This window comes from Oncorhynchus kisutch, linkage group LG19 (assembly GCF_002021735.2).
Source record: "Oncorhynchus kisutch isolate 150728-3 linkage group LG19, Okis_V2, whole genome shotgun sequence".
Lineage (NCBI taxonomy): Eukaryota > Metazoa > Chordata > Actinopteri > Salmoniformes > Salmonidae > Oncorhynchus > Oncorhynchus kisutch.
Window position 1 is genome coordinate 4929686 of NC_034192.2, and position 19209 is coordinate 4948894.

Consider the following 19209-nt stretch of genomic DNA (forward strand, 5'->3'; position numbering starts at 1 on the left):
AACGAAGTGCTACTTTAACTAGCAACAAGCCTTTTCAATGGTCTATCTTTGGTGCATGACCCATGTATGTGCTTGATATATCACTCTATGTGGAATATAAGAGACCTTTCATTATGTATTGATACAGTGACATTTCATTATGTATTGATACAGTGACATTTCATTATGTATTGATACAGTGACCTTTCATTATGTATTGATACAGTGACATTTCATTATGTATTGATATAGTGACCTTTCATTATGTATTGATACAGTGACCATTCATTATGTATTGATACAGTGATCATTCATTATGTATTGATATAGTGACCTTTCATTATGTATTTATACAGTGACCATTCATTATGTATTTATTGATATAGTGACCCTTCATTATGTATTGATACAGTGACCATTCATTATGTATTGATACAGTGACCATTCATTATGTATTGATACAGTGACCATTCATTATGTATTGATACAGTGATCATTCATTATGTATTGATATAGTGACCTTTCATTATGTATTGATACAGTGACCATTCATTATGTATTTATTGATATAGTGACCCTTCATTATGTATTGATACAGTGACCATTCATTATGTATTGATACAGTGACCATTCATTATGTATTGATACAGTGACCATTCATTATGTATTGATACAGTGACCTTTCATTATGTATTGATACAGTGACCTTTCATTATGTATTGATACAGTGACCTTTCATTATGTATTGATACAGTGACCTTTCATTATGTATTGATACAGTGACCATTCATTATGTATTGATACAGTGACCATTCAATATATATGTATTGATACAGTGACCATTCATTATGTATTGATACAGTGACCATTCATTATGTATTGATACAGTGACCTTTCATTATGTATTGATACAGTGACCTTTCATTATGTATTGATACAGTGACCTTTCATTATGTATTGATACAGTGACCTTTCATTATGTATTGATACAGTGACCTTTCATTATGTATTGATACAGTGACCATTCAATATATATCTGTATTGATATAGTGACCCTTCATTATGTATTGATATAGTGACCATTCATTATGTATTTATTGATATAGTGACCATTCGTTATATATTTATAGATATACTGACCACTTATTATATAGTGACCATTCATTATATATTTATAGATATAGTGACCATTCATTATACATTTATAGATATATTGACCATTATATATTTATTGATATAGTGACATTCATTACATATATTTATTGATATAGTGACCATTCATTATATATTTATACATATAATGACCATGATATATTTATAGATATAGTGACCATTATATATTTATAGATATAGTGACCATTCATGATGTATTTATTGATATTGTGACATTCATTATATATTCAGAGATATAGTGACAACGCATTGTGTATTTATTGATTTAGTGACCATTAATTTTATATTTATAGATATAGTGACCATTATATTTTTATTGATATAGTGACATTCATTATATATTTATTGATATAGTGACCATTCATTATATATTTATTGATATAGTGACCATTCATTATGTATTTATTGATATAGTGGCCATTCATTATATATATAATGAACGGTCACTGTATCTATAGATATTTATTGATATTGTGACCATTCATTATATATTTTTTGATGTAGTGACCATTATATATTTATGGATATATCATTTAGTGACCATTCATTATATATTTATTGACATATAGACTGTTCATTATATATTTATTGATATAGTGACCATTCCACTATTAAACTATTTACTCTTCACTCTAAGCTGAAATTAGGAAACTTCATCCCTTTGACTATTTGATCACTATGACTTTTTTTAATGCTGTACTTACTATATACTCTGTCACTCTTTTTCTCCTTCTTGATGACCAAGTGTATAAATAACCCCATAGTATATGAGTAAGAATTTCACTTGATACCTACAACAAACATGCTGTGACATTCGATTGTGGGCTTGAAGGAGAGCACAGGTTTGAGTGGCACCTGAGTGCATCTGTTGTGCGTCTGAAATAGGGCACTCCGATTGTCCTTAGAAAGGAATGATTGGGAGAGTCTGGGGTCAGGGTTCAGGGGAGGGGGCAGACTTGTTGAAGGAGAAAATAGACTCCATTCCATCTGTCTGAACATTTCTGCCTCGACAGTGGGGTTTGGACACATGATCAGGGTAAAGCTTTAAAAGAGCCCAAGCAACCGCACCCGAAAGTTCATTTCACTTGCCCTCTTGACTGTTTGACACAAGTTGGTCTCTGAGTATTGTGTGTGTGTCTCCACTGGTCTTTCTTCCTTGACTGTCTGAGAGGCAAGCTTTAACATCATGTCTGACACAGCGGATATTGTGAAGGAATACGAGGAGGAGGAAGAGGAGGTGAACGAGGAGGAGGAAGAAGTAGAGGAGGCACCTGAGGTGGAAGAGGAGGCTGAAGAAGAGGAGGAGGATGAGGCAGATAAGGAGGACGAGGTAGATGAGGAGGAGAGGGAACACGTTGAGGGGAGCGAGGGGGAGACCAAGCCACGGACCAAGTACATTACCAACATCGCTCCTCCCAAGCTGCCCGACGGGGAGAAGTTAGACTTTGATGACCTCCACCGCAAGAGGCTGGAGAAGGACTTCAATGACCTGCAGAGCCTGATCGAGATGCACTTCTCCAGCCGCCAGAAAGAGGAGGAGGAGTTAGTGGCCCTCCGCAGCCGCATCGAGCACCGCCGTGCCGACCGTGCCGAGCAGCAGCGTGTGCGCGCTGAGCAGAACATTGAGCGCCAGGCTCGTCTTGCTGAGGAGCGGACCCGACGGGAAGAGGAGGCCAAGCTCCGCGCCGAGGAGGATGCCAGGAAGAAGAACGTCTTCTCCAACAAGGCGTTCGGCGGCTACATACAGAAGGGGGACGTGAAGAAGGGCAAGAAGCTGACGGGGCGCGAGAAGAAGACCAAGGCTCTGTTGGAACGTCGCAAGCCCCTCAACATCGACCACCTCAACCAGGAGAGGCTGGCGGAGAAGTCCCGCGAGCTCTGGCAGTGGCTGCGCCAGCTTCACGCTGAGAAGTTTGACCTAGCTGAGAAGCTGAAGAGGCAGAAGTACGACGTGAACGTGCTGCGGAACCGCGTCAGCGACCACCAGAGGGGCTCCAAGGTGGCCAAGGCGACCCGCGGGGCGAAGAAGTTACGTTAGTCACACAGCAATGACCTCAACATTATCAGATTAGTCTAGCTGTCTTTGGACCGTTTTAGGTACAATCACCTGCTTCTGCTTTATTGGGTGTAGGCCTGCTTGTTTGTTTGTTTGGGGGTTTCTACAGTATAACGTTAGCTAAGCAGGTCTATAACTGATCAGCCTACATAATGTATTTACAGGTTTTTCACAGGCTGTAACTTTCTTTGTTGACTATAGTTGTCTGATGTAAACATGTAATGTGGAATATGATTAATGATATCGTATTCACAGATAAATTCAAATGTTTGAATAATGTTAATACAGTTTTGATTGATCATTCGAATAAAATGTGAATGTTTGATGCAGTTTTGGTCGTTATTATATCTAAGCAGTCTTTGTTGCTGGTTAGTTAAATTCCTCTCTTTCTACTGTGAGGGTTACTGAAACAGTCAAATGCAAGACAAAGGATAATGTACTACATTGCAAAATGTTTCTTTTTTACATTAACAGTACAACTCATGAATGTTTATTTGTTTGTCTTGGTCCAATTCTGAGGGTTGAAACGTGGCTCGTCCCTGACAGGTGTGGCACACATGGAACTGTAAAGAGCTCATTTAGTCTCTGCCATGCTCAGGGTGGGGAATGCAGTTGTATTGGCCTGCAGAGTCTTGGCCAGAAGGAGTTAACTATGGATTAAATGAGCCCATCATAGAAATATAATTCAACTTCCTAGAAGCGGTATCACCATTCAAGTCAATGGGTGGCTGTTGGGTGGACTGGCGGCCATATTGGATGTACCCATAATCCATCATTCTATTTCTATGGAGCCCACCATCTTAACTGCCCCTGTCATTCCATTGCTGGGTGTTTATAGTCAGGAATCTCACGGGCCATCCCCATTCAATCAACAGGAGACAAAATGGATGTATCTATAGTACTCATTGGCAATGATGTACTGTAGATAATACATATCAATCCAATATATGAGGCGGTATAATTTACTCAACCACTTTTAGTGCTAAACAGTATTAACAAACATATTATTATCAGATGAATTTGCACTACTGAGATGTTATTTGGCAGGAGTTGTGTCTTACGGTGGCTGTTTTGTACTTACTGGAGACAGTAGCCTGGACAATCCCTAGAGGGCGCCAAGTGACAAGTTTGCAGTTGAACATGTGAATGTACAGTTGAAGTCGGAAGTTTACATACACTTAGGTAGAGTCATTAAAACTTGTTTTTCAACCACTCCACAAATTTCTTGTTAACAAACTATAGTTTCCGCAAGTCGGTTAGGACATCTACTTTGTGCATGACACAAGTAATTTTCCAACAATTGTTTACAGACAGATTATTTTACTTATAATTATTTCACTGTTTCACTGTCACAATTCCAGTGGGTCAGAAGTTTACATACACTAAGTTGACTGTGCCTTTAAACAGATTGGAAAATTCCAGAAAATGATGTCATGGCTTTAGAAGCATCTGATAGACTAATTGACATAATTTGAGTCAATTGGATGTGTACCTGTGGCTGTATTTCAAGGTCTACCTTCAAAAATAGTGCCTCTTTGCTTGACATCATGGGAAAATCAAAAGAAATCAGCTAAGACCCCAGAAAAAAAATTGTAGATCTCCACTAGTCCACTAGTCAAGATGCCTATATCAACATAACCTGAAATGCCGCTCAGCAAGGAAGAAGCCACTGCTCCAAAACCACCATAAAAAAGCCAGACAACGGTTTGCAACTGCACATGGGGACAAAGATGGTACTTTTTGGAGAAATGTCCTCTGGTCTGATGAAACAAAAATAGAACTGTTTGGCCATAATGACCATCGTTATGTTTGGAGGAAAAAGGGAGATGCTTGCAAGCCGAAGAACACCATCCCAACCGTGAAGCACGGGGGTGGCAGCATCATGTTGTGGGGGTCCTTGTCTGCAGGAGGCACTGGTGCACTTCACAAAATAGATGGCATCATGAGGGGGGAAATTGTGGCTATATTGAAGCAACATCTCAAGACATCAGTTAAAGCTTGGTCGGAAATGGGTCTTCCAAATTGACAATGAGCCCTGGCATACTTCCAAAGTTGTGGCAAAATGGCTTCAGGACAACAAAGTCAAAGTATCGGAGTGGCCATCACAAAGCGCTGACCTCATTCCCATAGAAAATTTGTGGGCAGAACTGAAAAAGCATGTGCGAGCAAGGAGGCCTACAAACCTGACTCAGTTACACCAGCTCTGTCAGGAGGAATGGGCCAAAATTCACTTCTTGTGGGAAGCTTGTAGAAGGCTACCTGAAATGTTTGACCCAAGTTAAACCATTTAAAGGCAATGCTACCAAATACTAATTGAGTGTATGTAAACGTCTGACCCACTGGGAATGTGATGAAAGAAGTGAAAGCTGAAATTAATCATTCTCCCTACTATTATTCTGATATTTCACATTCTTAAAGTAAAGTGGTGATACTAACTGACCTAAGACAGGGAATTTTTACCAGGATTAAATATCAGGAATTGTGAAAAACTGAGTTTAAATATATTTGGCTAAGGTGTATGTAAACTTCTGACTTCAACTGTACCTTTTCTTTACACGGTCTATAGGATGCATAACTTGGCACTCATTGACGTAACAAGTACTGTACATACCTCATCCATAAGAGGTTTCCTTCCCTCCCATTTTCCTCTACCCTTGTGAACCCTTATCTCTGTGCTTCACAATTACCTGCTTCTACTGGCAATTCTCCCCCCAACTTCTGAACTATTCTGAAAAACAATCAAATTGTCACTTGGCAACAACAAATCAATGAACTGAAATGAAAGCTGTGTCATAATAACAGGAAATGCAATAGGGGACAATATTTCTGCTGGGCGGTTTTGATTGTCGTTTAGGCTGGCCTCACTATTGCCGAGAGCTGCTTGTAACCGTAAGAACAAATGAAAGCCTTCCAGGCGTTGCTATATGCCAACAGGTTTCCATAGAGACAGTGCGGTAGGGCAACTCTGCAATCAGGGCCCCTCCCTCCCCACTCGGCTGAAAGGGCTGGAAGTTGATATTGATGGAAGTGTAGAAACGTCTGGACTGACTACAGCTCAGACAGGATCAGTTCAGAGGGAGTTGATCTACTTACTAGATTCAGTTTGAGTTAGCCTCTCCGTCAGCAAGCCCATGTGGGTATGTGTGGGAGCATTGAATTCATGGAATGAACATCCATTGTCGCTGAATTTTGTTATGTTTATGATGATTTATAGGTGCTTTGTTTAGGTTAAAGGATTATGCATGTAGTATTTGGGTTCAACTGACAAGCTGTAACTCCTAATTATTTGTACACTATAGTCATTTATTTTAGCCCATTACGGATAATGAGAAATTAAATGTACTGTCTTATACACTAGCTCAACAATTATTCTCACATCAACTGACATGATGATAAATGGTTCCCAATCAAAAGTTTGCATGCTTGTTCAAGAGCATTTTCAAAACAATATAGCTCTAACCAGAGCTATTCTGCATCAGTTAGCATTTCAAATCCTAAAATGTTCCTGTTAGTGTGTTGGAATGCACATACAGTCTTGAAATGTGACCCTGTTTGTGTGATTAGAGGCTAGATTTGTATGTGTGTGTGTGTGTGTGTGTGTGCGAGCATGCATCCATGTGTGTGTGTGTGTGTGTGTGTGTGTGTGTGTGTGTGTGTGTGTGTGTGAGGAGTGACAGCAGCTGCAGGGTCACCTGCTCATTATGGCCCAGCGGAGGCCATAGGACACTCTGGGCACACAGTGACTGACAGCTGTCACTCTCTCACATATACACACACACACACACACACAACACCACACAACACACTCATATACAACACACACACTGCCCTTGTCATAAGGCAGGGCTATCTCTTGATCACACAGATTACACAGAGAATCACAAGCATTTAGTTGATACTAGTTATGAACAGGAAATCTGTTTTCTAAATGTGGACTTGATCCATGATTAGACTTAGAAAGAGAAGGTTGGCGGGTGGTTGAAAGCATATCATGCTGTGGTGATGCCATATGCCACTGTACTGTAGACATCCACCTGTAGTTTCATTAAGGACCTGTGTGTTGCAGGTTTTGCTCGCTGCCTTTAAATGATTACCATTGTCAGTAATGGAAAGTGGCCTTTAATTGGTTAAATGGAGTCATGATTAGATAGCCTGTAAGTAGTTACTGATTGAGAAATAACACATCTGCTCCTGGGGTTCGGGAGCTGGAGCTAAATATCCGCTGAAGCCTTTTGTTTACAAAAGCGCAACTTTTAGTTAGTTAAGCAACTTATAATGACAGAACTTTTCAGTCTGTACCGATGTTTCTGTCGAGCTAAGTGTGCATAACAATCACCTAGCGCAATAGAAGAGACTATTGTCTGTCTGTGTCCTCTGGTGAAAAGGTAAAGTGAGGAAAGCATCTCAGAAAGTCACGGCTACCCACCACATTTCAGACACAAAGTATTATGAGCTGTGCCACTCACACAGCCGATGTGTTATTGCATCTGTGACTCAACTGTTATTTCAGGGGGAATGTGGTACATACTATCCCTGGTAGACTAAAGGACACATCAGCAGGCCTATAGTGATTTTAAGAGTAAGTAGCCTCATCGATTTAAAATGGACAGAGATTGAAATGCGGGTGAAGGAGAGAAGCTTCAAACACCTTGTGATCACAGCATGTGTCTGAGCTATGCCCTCTTTCATTTGGCGTTTATAAGTCTATCTTTTCATCTCTATGGAGACCCAACAACCACTGAACAGTGGGCTGAATCCACTAAGGAGCCACTCTTTACAGTGGATTTGGAAAGACACACATTTTCTCGAGTTGAACCCAAATCAAATAACCTGTGTTTGAAGTACTCACACACATTCCTCTGTGTATGGAATCCTCAATATAGGCTTGATTTGAGCCCACTAGTTGCTATTAGGAGAACCACAGGGAGACACTGAGGTAACAATCTTATCTGGCTAATTATATTTGCTAGATTATTGTGACTAATCAGGAGACTTGTGAGGTAGGTATATGGGGTTGGGTTGTTACCTGGATGTAAGGTTTATTGTACATTATACACACACAGACAGAGATACTGCAGTGACACAAACAGTGTGCGCCAGAGGGGCTTCTCTCTAGCCTGTGGATAAATTAGTCTGCCCGGGAGACAGTGTCATTTGGGCTTATCTCCACCCAGCTCCAAATTGAGGTGGGACCTGCTACCAGTCAGCGGTATGAAGAAGATAGCCCCTCCGACAGGGACATTCATCTCCACGCCTCCCTAGTCTCCTCTGAGTTTTCTGGCCCTGATCCCTCTGGCCATTTAAAGAGCCAGTGTCACTCCTCCAGCATGCATACCATTAGGACCACTTCCCCAACTCATCATAGGCCTTTCAGAGGACATTCAAGTGGAGTATTAGCCGGCTTTGTATTGCAGGTGGGGGAAATAATGTACTGCTATAATTCAACCGAGCAGACAGTGAAGCTTTATAATGTGCATGATGATAGGGGTGATCTCATGTGTGTACCCAGTCTATGATGGATAATCCCTGTGAACTTTACGCAAAATCTCTAACTGCTTTAACACAGTACTTAGCACTCTGTGAGTCTCAGTGTAAGTGCACAAATGAGGGGTACTTAAGTGGCAAACTAAACAGATGCACATTACATTCTGTTCCAGAGATTCTGAATTGAGCATTTTTTGGTTAAGCTCATTCATTAAGGCAGAGCCCTAAAACCTCTGAGGATGTAGTGCACGTTGTGTTGTTGCATTGTTGCATTGTTTCTACTTTTGTAGATGTGTATGTCGCAGAGGAGGCTGGTGGGAGGAGCTATAGGAGGACAGGCTCATTATAATGGCTGGAATGGAATGGAATCAATGGAAATGTAACGATGTGAGCTGAGAGTATGGAAGCAAGTTCAGGGAGTGAGTGTTTTAATAACTAAATGAGACATAATACAAAACAAGACACATGAACAACACACAGACATGAAACAGAAACAATGACGCCTGGGGAAGGAACCAAAGGGAGTGACATATATAGGGAAGGTAATCAAAGAAGTGATGGAGTCCAGGTGAGTGATGATTATAACGATGGTGACAGGTGTGCGCCATAACGAGCCTGGTAACCTAGAGGCCGGAGAGGGAGCACACGTGACAGGAACGAAGTCAAACATGTGTTTGAAGTGTTTGTTACTATTCTCATCCTATAGCCCCTCCCACCAGCTCCTCTGGTTTGTGTGTGTGTGCGCCCTGGCATGTGGGGGTACACTAAATATAAACCCATTTCATTACACCTAACAGCGGACCGTCAGCTGAGCCCACGGACAAACTGTAGGACACAGGGCCAATGGATGACTCATCACTTTAGAGGAGTGGGAGTCTGGCAGCTCATTCATAGAAAACACAGCTCCTCTGCAATACCGGCTGTCTGACATCAGCTGTCTGCTCGGCTAGCGCAGGTGTTAGCTGAACAAGTCAGGGCTAACACAGCCCACTGACCTGGCTGCCTCGTCAATAAATGGACCCCTATGTCGGGAAGCAGTTAGAACTCTGGGGTGAAGAGGACCCAAGGGGATTTGCTCAGGAATAGCAACCTGTAGTAGAAATGATTTTTGAAATATCTATATCTTGTGGTATGCAGGGTAGGACTTGTGGTTGTTATGCATCATGATAAAGTTGCATTTAGAAATTGTTTTCCATAGGTGAATAATTGCTATCCATCTACTAGTCATTGTTAGCTAAGCCCAGTAAGTAGTGTGTGGATCCATTGGAATCTTTTGTTCCCTAGTAGTGCCAGCGTCAGTTTTTCTGCATGCTTGTGGTGTTTTCGGGATGTTTTTCCCAGCACAGCTGTTGCTGCGGACATTTGTGGATAAGTGAGCTGCCTGGAGGTGAGCTGTAACTCTCCGAGAATCGATGGGCTCGATGAACAGCTGCATTAAGAGTCACGTTCATGTCCTCCCACTGTGTCCTCTCACTGTCTCTCCCGGTGATTCACGCCGCCTCGCCATCTCTGCACGGCATGTAAATCAACCCAACAAGTGGAGGGCTCTGATCCCAGCTCCATCCTGTTATCATCACTTGCCGGTGACAGGAGTGTACCACCAAACTGCACCTGTTGTGCCGGTTATAACACAGTGATGGCCGTGATGGCTCAGGTTTACAATTTAAATGACAGAAACAGAAAAGGCCTCCCACGTCCCTTAATTACTATTCTCAGACACATTCTCAGACAGGCTTTAGTGAAGCACTGACTGTGAGACAAGGGAACAGGGTAGCTCAGGCACACGGGTACACAGAACACCAGCCAGGTGGCATTGTGTCTTTCCCTTGGCTGATGAGGTCTCTAGAGAGAAGCCTGTGTGCGTCACGGCCAAACACTGTTTAGAGAGAACAAGAGTTGAATTAGGAGTTAGGATAGTAGCACATTATGACCTATACTGCAGCTAGCTTGATGAATTGGAGGAAGAGATTTGTTTTTTTTAATATATAAAATGTTCTTAATTGTTTCTAGTAAATAGTTTGGGTTCTCTAATGGGGGCCCTGTTCACCACAGGACGCCATTTGATCCCAGACCCTATCCCCAATGTACACAACACAGGAGAATACTTTCATTAATAACAACCGCATTCAGTGCATAATCAACTATAAAATGTTCCGCCAGTTTCTGTTGCTGTCTCCAAATGCCCATACGTGGCACCCTGCTGAGACTTGAGCAGCTCTCATTCTGAAGACGTGTAGATCAGAATCCCCATCGCCAGAGTAAACATGAATTAACATGTCGTGGTTATTCATGGGACTGGATGCTCGCGTCAAAGCAAATCAGTGCGGTGGGAAGTGTAATGAAAGTTGATTTCAGTGTGCTCTTGTCCGCGGGGTAAAACGTCTATTTTGGGCCACTTATATCAATACGTTTGCATCACAGCATTTCATCTTTCCTCCCTGTGATTGCGGTGGAAGAAAAGGGTTTCAACAGCCGTGGTTGACACTGACAGCTCCACAGGCCCCTCGGTTCAGCTTTTTCTTGTTGCTTTCATCCACTGGATGATATATGTATATTCAAATGGAACTTCAGAAATACAAAAGGTACAATAAAATCTTTGTCAAAGCTTATTACAAATACAAGATTGAAGCAACTACTGTCCAAAAACAAGATAATGTAATGAATACAGGTGAAATAAGAAGTTAATAACTTCGGTCCGCCTCCTTAACCACCACCTTTCCCCAGCTTATAATCAGGCCTAGCAGCCTCTTTCCACGGATATGAGAGTCGTGTTAATAGGAAATCAATACGCTGTGTTCTAGATGAGCTGCAATCAGGGGAAATCCCTCAGCAGATAACAGCGGTGTGTCTGTCTCTCCTACTGATGAGCCTGTGTCTGCCAGTCTGAATATTATATTTACACTGCCTTCAGAAAGTATTCATACACATTTAGTTGTTATTTAAAATGGATTAAATATCTATATTTGTTTTCACCCATCTGCACACAATACCCCATAATGACAAAGTTATTACATATCTTTTTTAAATGATATAGAGAAATAGCTCATTTACATAAGTATTCACACCCCCGAGTCTTTGGCAGCGATTACAACTGTGGGTCTTTCTTGGGTCTTTAAGAATCTTTAAGAGGTTTCCACACCTGGATTGTGCAACATTTGACCATTATTCTTTTAAAAATTCTTCAAGATCTGTCAAATTGCTTGTTGATCATTGCTAGACAACCATTTTCAGGTCTTGCCATAGATTTTCGAGTAGATTTAAATCAAAACTGTAACTCCACTTGGGAACATTCACTGTCTTCTTGGTAAGCAACTCCAGTGTAGATTTGGCCTTGTGTTTTATGTTATTGTCCTGCTGAAAGGTTAATTAATCTCCCAGTGTCTGGTGGAGAGCAGACTGAACCAGGTTTTTCTCTAGGATTTTGCCTGAAAAACTCCTCAGTCCTTAACGATACAAGCATACCCATAACATGATGCAGCCACCACTGTGCTTGAAAAAAAACTTATTATGTGACTTAAGTACATTTTTACTCCCAAAACTAATTAGGCTTGCCATAACAAAGGATTTGAATAATTATTGACTCAAGACATTTCAGCTTTTCATTTTTAATTAATTTGTAAAAATGTCTTAAAACACTTGGAAGTTATGGGTATTGTGTATAGGCCAATGGCCATAAAAAAACTCAATTTAATCCATTTTAAATTCAGGCTGTAACATTAAAAAGTGTTGAAAAAGTCGAGGGGCGTGACTACTTTCTGAAGGCAGTGTATATCTACCCTTGTGGACTAGATCATTCATATCGCACTGACACCTGGGATAGTAATAAAGTAGGGAAACAGTCAGGGAAAAGACTAAGCCGCCTTCAAGGTACATGTCAAGATACAGAATTATATCCCATTATTGCAATAATAAAAATTATTGCAATAACAGCAATGAAACAAAATACCTGCTTCTGTTACTTTTGTGTTGTCATGACTACCGTGCAAAACACCATGTTATATAAGATGGTCGTAACTCGGATCATTGAGAATTGTCATTCCCAAGTGCCGTCTATAAAACGCTGGTTGGGTTTTAATGGGATGGCTTTATATAACAGTCTGGCATCAACCATCATCAACCCTTTTACCTGTGATGGTCCTTTCTTTCAAACATTTGATTTGACATTTTCCATACAGACCAAACCAACAATAACACAGAGCAATCATCATATACGTAGACATAAAAAAACTAAAAGACAGACAGATACACAGTCCCCTCCCCTCCTCATCGTGGGGGACAAAAATAAAGTGATGTCAATGTCTTCCAATAATAGAACAAGTTAGAAAAGACATTTATAATAATGTCACTGTAGAGTTCTGTTTTTTGACAATGGTTCTTCTAATTGAGAAAAGAGGGCAGGCTGCCAGGTGTCTGTCACTGCTCCAATGTCATTTATCAGTTCACCTTTCACCCTCTGTAGTCCCGTTTCACTGGTCAATCAAACAGCCGTCCACCACAGAGTACATCCATAATAATGTTTTTTTTGCACAATATAGAGAGCTTTGTATTGTTGAAGAGTCATTACTAGCTTTTGCCTCTTCTATACAGTAATATATAATAGTTATCTTATATAATAATTAAATAAAAATATAGGACAAAACACATCACGACAAGAGAGACAACACAACACGACATAGAGACCTAAGACAACTGTCATGACTTCCGCCGAGGTCGGCTCCTCTCCTTGTTCATTCCCCAATCACACTACATGTATTTATTCCTCTGTTCCCCCTCATGTCTTTGTGTGTGATTGTTTCATGCTACGTGTAATTTTTGACTGCTATTTTCCGGTGTGTGTTTTCCCCCAATATATTATTCACACGGTATGTTTATTTGTTTATACTTTATTATTGTGACTGTTTGCACGTTTTTGCACTTTGGCATATTGGATGGAGGTTTCGACGCAGTGGCGTCCGTCTTTTGGTTTCTCCTGCCTAAACACATTTTTTTGCCTATTCACAACTCTCTGCTCTCCTGCATCTGACTCCGCTCCCAGTATGCACGTCATTGACAACAACAATATAGCATGGCAGCAACACATGACAACAACATGGTAGCATCACAATATGGCAGCAGCACAACATGGTAGCAGTACACAACATGGTACAAACATTATTGGGCACAGACAACAGCGAAGCAGCCACAGCTGTCAGTAAGAGTGAGATAGGTGAGATCAGTAATAGGTCCTGGACATTGGTGAATCAGTGTGGATTGCATTCTAATCTCTGTTTTGACATAACACAGATTTACTGTATTCAAACAGCAATGTTTATCTATGGATGCATTTGGAATTATATTTTATGAAATAATTTATTGAAATCACCAGATCGGAAATAGACGGCCGCTTGTTGGATTGTTTCTCATCCTATTGGAGAGAACAGCATCAGGTGACATAGCGTGCCACATCCCTATTGTATCTTTATCATTTAGATAAAACACTCCTTTCCCCCGGCGTCTACCTCGTTAATATTAACAATCTGAGGGCACATTGAGTTTATTCTCGGCAATTTCCCCTAAATTGTAGCTGATGTAGCAGGTGGTGTGCTGTCTTTATTCCAGTCCTCTCTCCTCCAATTCCTCTTCTAACAGCAGTCCTGCTGAGTGAATGCCAGGAACTATCAGATGCTCAGGAAATGACAAAGCTTTAATGACATGTTGCATCAATAGGCCAATGTGGAGCTATTAGCCACTATCGATGCATCAAAATGCTAACAGGGGTTTTAGTAAAGTAAAGGACCTCACTCCAGAGAACACTGCTACTTGGTAGCTTTCATTTTTTTTTTCTTCCTTTATTTAACCAGGTAGGCTAGTTGAGAACAAGTTCTCATTTGCAACTGCGACCTGGCCAAGATAAAGCATAGCAGTGTGAACAGCCAACACAGAGTTACACATGGAGTAAACAATTAACAAGTCAATAACACAGTAGAAAAAAGAGAGAGTCTATATACATTGTGTGCAAAAGGCATGAGGAGGTAGGCGGATAATTAAAATTTTGCAGATTAACACTGGAGTGATAAATGATCAGATGGTCATGTACAGGTAGAGATATTGGTGTGCAAAAGAGCAGAAAAGTAAATAAATATAAACAGTATGGGGATGAGGTAGGTAAAATTGTGTGGGCTATTTACCGATGGACTATGTACAGCTGCAGCGATCGGTCAGCTGCTCAGATAGCAGATGTTTAAAGTTGGTGAGGGAGATAAAAGTCTCCAGCTTCAGCGATTTTTGCAATTTTTTCCAGTCACAGGCAGCAGAGAACTGGAACGAAAGGCGGCCAAATGAGGTGTTGGCTTTATGGATGATCAGTGAGATACACCTGCTGGAGCGCGTGCTACGGGTGGGTGTTGCCATCGTGACCAGTGAACTGAGATAAGGCGGAGCTTTACCTAGCATGGACTTTATTTATTTATTTTATTTTTATTTTACCTTTATTTAACCAGGTAGGCAAGTTGAGAACAAGTTCTCATTTACAATTGCGACCTGGCCAAGATAAAGCAAAGCAGTTCGACAGATAAAACGACACAGAGTTACACATGGAGTAAAAACAAACATACAGTCAATAATGCAGTATAAACAAGTCTATATACAATGTGAGCAAATGAGGTGAGAAGGGAGGTAAAGGCAAAAAAGGCCATGATGGCAAAGTAAATACAATATAGCAAGTAAAATACTGGAATGGTAGTTTTGCAATGGAAGAATGTGCAAAGTAGAAATAAAAATAATGGGGTGCAAAGGAGCAAAATAAATAAATTAATTAAAATTAAATACAGTTGGGAAAGAGGTAGTTGTTTGGGCTAAATTATAGGTGGTCTATGTACAGGTGCAGTAATCTGTGAGCTGCTCTGACAGTTGGTGCTTAAAGCTAGTGAGGGAGATAAGTGTTTCCAGTTTCAGAGATTTTTGTAGTTCGTTCCAGTCATTGGCAGCAGAGAACTGGAAGGAGAGGCGGCCAAAGAAAGAATTGGTTTTGGGGGTGACTAGAGAGATATACCTGCTGGAGCGTGTGCTACAGGTGGGAGATGCTATGGTGACCAGCGAGCTGAGATAAGGGGGGACTTTACCTAGCAGGGTCTTGTAGATGACATGGAGCCAGTGGGTCTGGCGACGAATATGTAGCGAGGGCCAGCCGACTAGAGCGTACAGGTCGCAATGGTGGGTGGTATAAGGTGCTTTAGTAACAAAACGGATGGCACTGTGATAAACTGCATCCAGTTTGCTGAGTAGAGTATTGGAAGCTATTTTGTAGATGACATCGCCGAAGTCGAGGATCGGTAGGATAGTCAGTTTTACTAGGGTAAGTTTGGCGGCGTGAGTGAAGGAGGCTTTGTTGCGGAATAGAAAGCCGACTCTAGATTTGATTTTAGATTGGAGATGTTTGATATGAGTCTGGAAGGAGAGTTTACCAAGGAGACTAATGGAACCACCCCTCTTTAGCCTGTTTTTATCCATGTTGTCGATCAAAAGGAAGTTGGGCTATCAGGTACACTTACTGAGAGATCAAAACATCTCTGCCCAGTGTACATATTATCCTCATCAGAAAGAGATGAGAAAGAGTAAGGAAGCTTCAATACTGTGTGTGGTCAGACTGATCAAGGGAGATTGTAGTTTGTCGTGATTTACACATTGACATAACCTATATTTTTTATGTTTGTTTATGCTATTCACATTACACTGAGGCATACAAAATATAAAGACCCATACAAAACTATATTTTACTTTAGACTTCCCGCTAGTGCATTTTAGGAAGTCAAATTACTGCAGCTTTTCTTCCTTCCAAGCGATTAAATACATGGTTCAGATTATCAAATGTATGGTTCAAATTATCAAATGTCTTTTGTAGCTTTGTCAACTATGTGTGTGTTTTCAATACCTGTTTACTCCTCTTCCTGTAGGCTTTACACATGCTTCCCACCCCTTGGCTACAACCCTTCTAATTTAGTGTACCCTGCGAGCACAACCCATGTGGAATTCCTGGTCTCTTGCAATGTTTGGTTGGAACTGCTGATCTGCAGTCAAGAACACAGAGTTCATCTCACTCTATGCTGCCCTTCAGTCCCTAGACTTTTTGCCCCCAGACGGAGACATGGATCACCCAGCTGCTCTCTTTTCATTTGACTACTTTATTGAGAAAAAATGTGCTTACCATGACTGAGATATGTGGTTGTCCACTTAGCTTTCTTAAGATGAAGGCACTAACTGTTATTTGATCTGGATAAGAGCGTCTGCTAAATGACTAAAATGTAAATGTAATACTGTAGGTATAAACACACATTTGATATAAAACAAATATCAGCAGAGAAGAATAATTCAAATCCAACATTTTCTCTATTTCTGTTCATTTGTAAAAATAATTCTGGCATAGTTGTGCACATGCAGGATCCCTTTGGAGATGTTTGGTTCTATGCACTGTAATTATCATCAATTATGCCCTCTAAACTTGGAAGAACACATAATGCCTTCCAGTCCAGGGGAGGGGGCGAGTAATTCTTATTATCGTCTTGTCAGAGCGAGGCGAAATGCTTACATTGTGGCGTGTGTCAGACACCACTTTAGGAGCAAGGGGGCCATGGGAGAATAAAAGGAATCTCTGTACTTGCCCTGAGTGACAGCGCTGCATTAATGTGACAGGTCATCGTGCTGGCCGGGGCCCGCCCCACAGTCCAAGAGTCCTGCAACAAGGTGCCTTTCATTGGTGGTGCCACCGCAATGAGTGACTGACTGACTACTGCCACAATTATGAGCTCAGGGCTGGAAGTTCTGGGGCAAATCAAAAGAAAGTTACACTCTCATTAGTTATGACTCACGGCGAGTGATACAAAGTCATTGTATTTTTGACCTGTTTGAATGGGAAAGCCTGTACTGTTGACTAGTGCTAATGAGCATCTGGTACGGCACTGTAATTTGTTGGGATTATTTGGCAAATACTGTACATCTGATGTTTGTTCACCCCTTAGATAAGAAAAGGGTAGTCTCAAAGACGATTTCCAAAAACATTTGTCTGCATAGCTCTGATAATGCATTTTTCTTACAAACGCTGTGGGAACTTCGTGTAAATATCCCTCAAAATAGGACTGAGGAGACAAACAACACACATTTATTTGTTCTCATTTGTCAAGGATGGCTGACTCCTGGGGTGAGATGCATCCGACTTTTATAGAGCCTGGAAAACAGTCTATTCCTGTCTTGAGTAGTCTCTAGCTAATGATGGAACTGGCTAAGCCAGGAGTTTGGACTCGGTAGCGAATCAAACTGCTGCACGTTCTCATAGGGTAACGGAAGGTCTTTTGTACTTCCTGAAGTCGTACCCCTGGGCAGTAAGTTGTTTGTAATGGTATAGAGGATATGCTAACTGTGATATAGTATGACAAAAATATGTGGGTAAACTGATTCACCAGTTGCAGTGAAAAAGTAACGCTACCTATACTTCCAAAACATTTTTCCACAAAAGGTCCCACAAAAGAAAGTGGGCAAGCTGCGTTTACCCTCCACTACACCAAGGTAGCAGGAGGTAACGTTGCCAAAAAGAGCCAAGTTAATCATAGATATATAACATATAGTTACAGTTGGGCAAAAAGTATTTAGTCAGCCACCAATTGTGCAAGTTCTCCCACTTAAAAAGATGAGAGAGGCCTGTAATTTTCAGAGGCCTGTACACTTCAACTATGACAGACAAAATGAGGGGAAGAAAATGAGGGGAAAAAAATCCAGAAAATCAGATTGTAGGATTTTTAATGAATTTATTTGCAATTTATGGTGGAAAATAAGTATTTGGTCAATAACAAAAGTTTATCTCAATACTTTGTTATATACCCTTTGTTGGCAAAGACAGAGGTCAAATGTTTTCTGTAAGTCTTCACAAGGTTTTCACACACTGTTGCTGGTATTTTGGCCCATTCCTCCATGCAGATCTCCTCTAGAGCAGGGATGTTTTGGGGCTGTTGCTGGGCAACACGGACTTTCAACTCCCTCCAAAGATTTTCTATGGGGTTGAGATCTGGAGACTGGCTAGGCCACTCCAGGACCTTGAAATGCTTCTTACGAAGCCACTCCTTCGTTGCCCGGGCGGTGTGTTTGGGATCATTGTCATGCTGAAAGACCCAGCCAAATCAAAATAAAATAAAATCAAATGTATTTATATAGCCCTTCGTACATCAGCTGATATCTCAAAGTGCTGTACAGAAACCCAGCCTAAAACCCCAAACAGCAAGCAATGCAGGTGTAGAAGCACGGTGGCTAGGAAAAACTCCCTAGAAAGGCCAAAACCTAGGAAGAAACCTAGAGAGGAACCAGGCTATGTGGGGTGGCCAGTCCTCTTCTGGCTGTGCCGGGTGGAGATTATAACAGAACATGGCCAAGATGTTCAAATGTTCATAAATGACCAGCATGGTCGAATAATAATAAGGCAGAACAGTTGAAACTGGAGCAGCAGCACTGTCAGGTGGACTGGGGACAGCAAGGTGTCATCATGTCAGATAGTC

The 19209-nt window shown here is 41.1% G+C and overlaps 1 pseudogene; it reads left to right on the top strand.

Annotated features, from left to right (window-relative positions):
* The first annotated feature begins 2193 nt into the window (after nt 1-2193).
* LOC109864523 (troponin T, cardiac muscle isoforms pseudogene) lies at nt 2194-3531 on the top strand (annotated as a pseudogene).
* The last annotated feature ends 15678 nt before the right edge of the window (nt 3532-19209 follow it).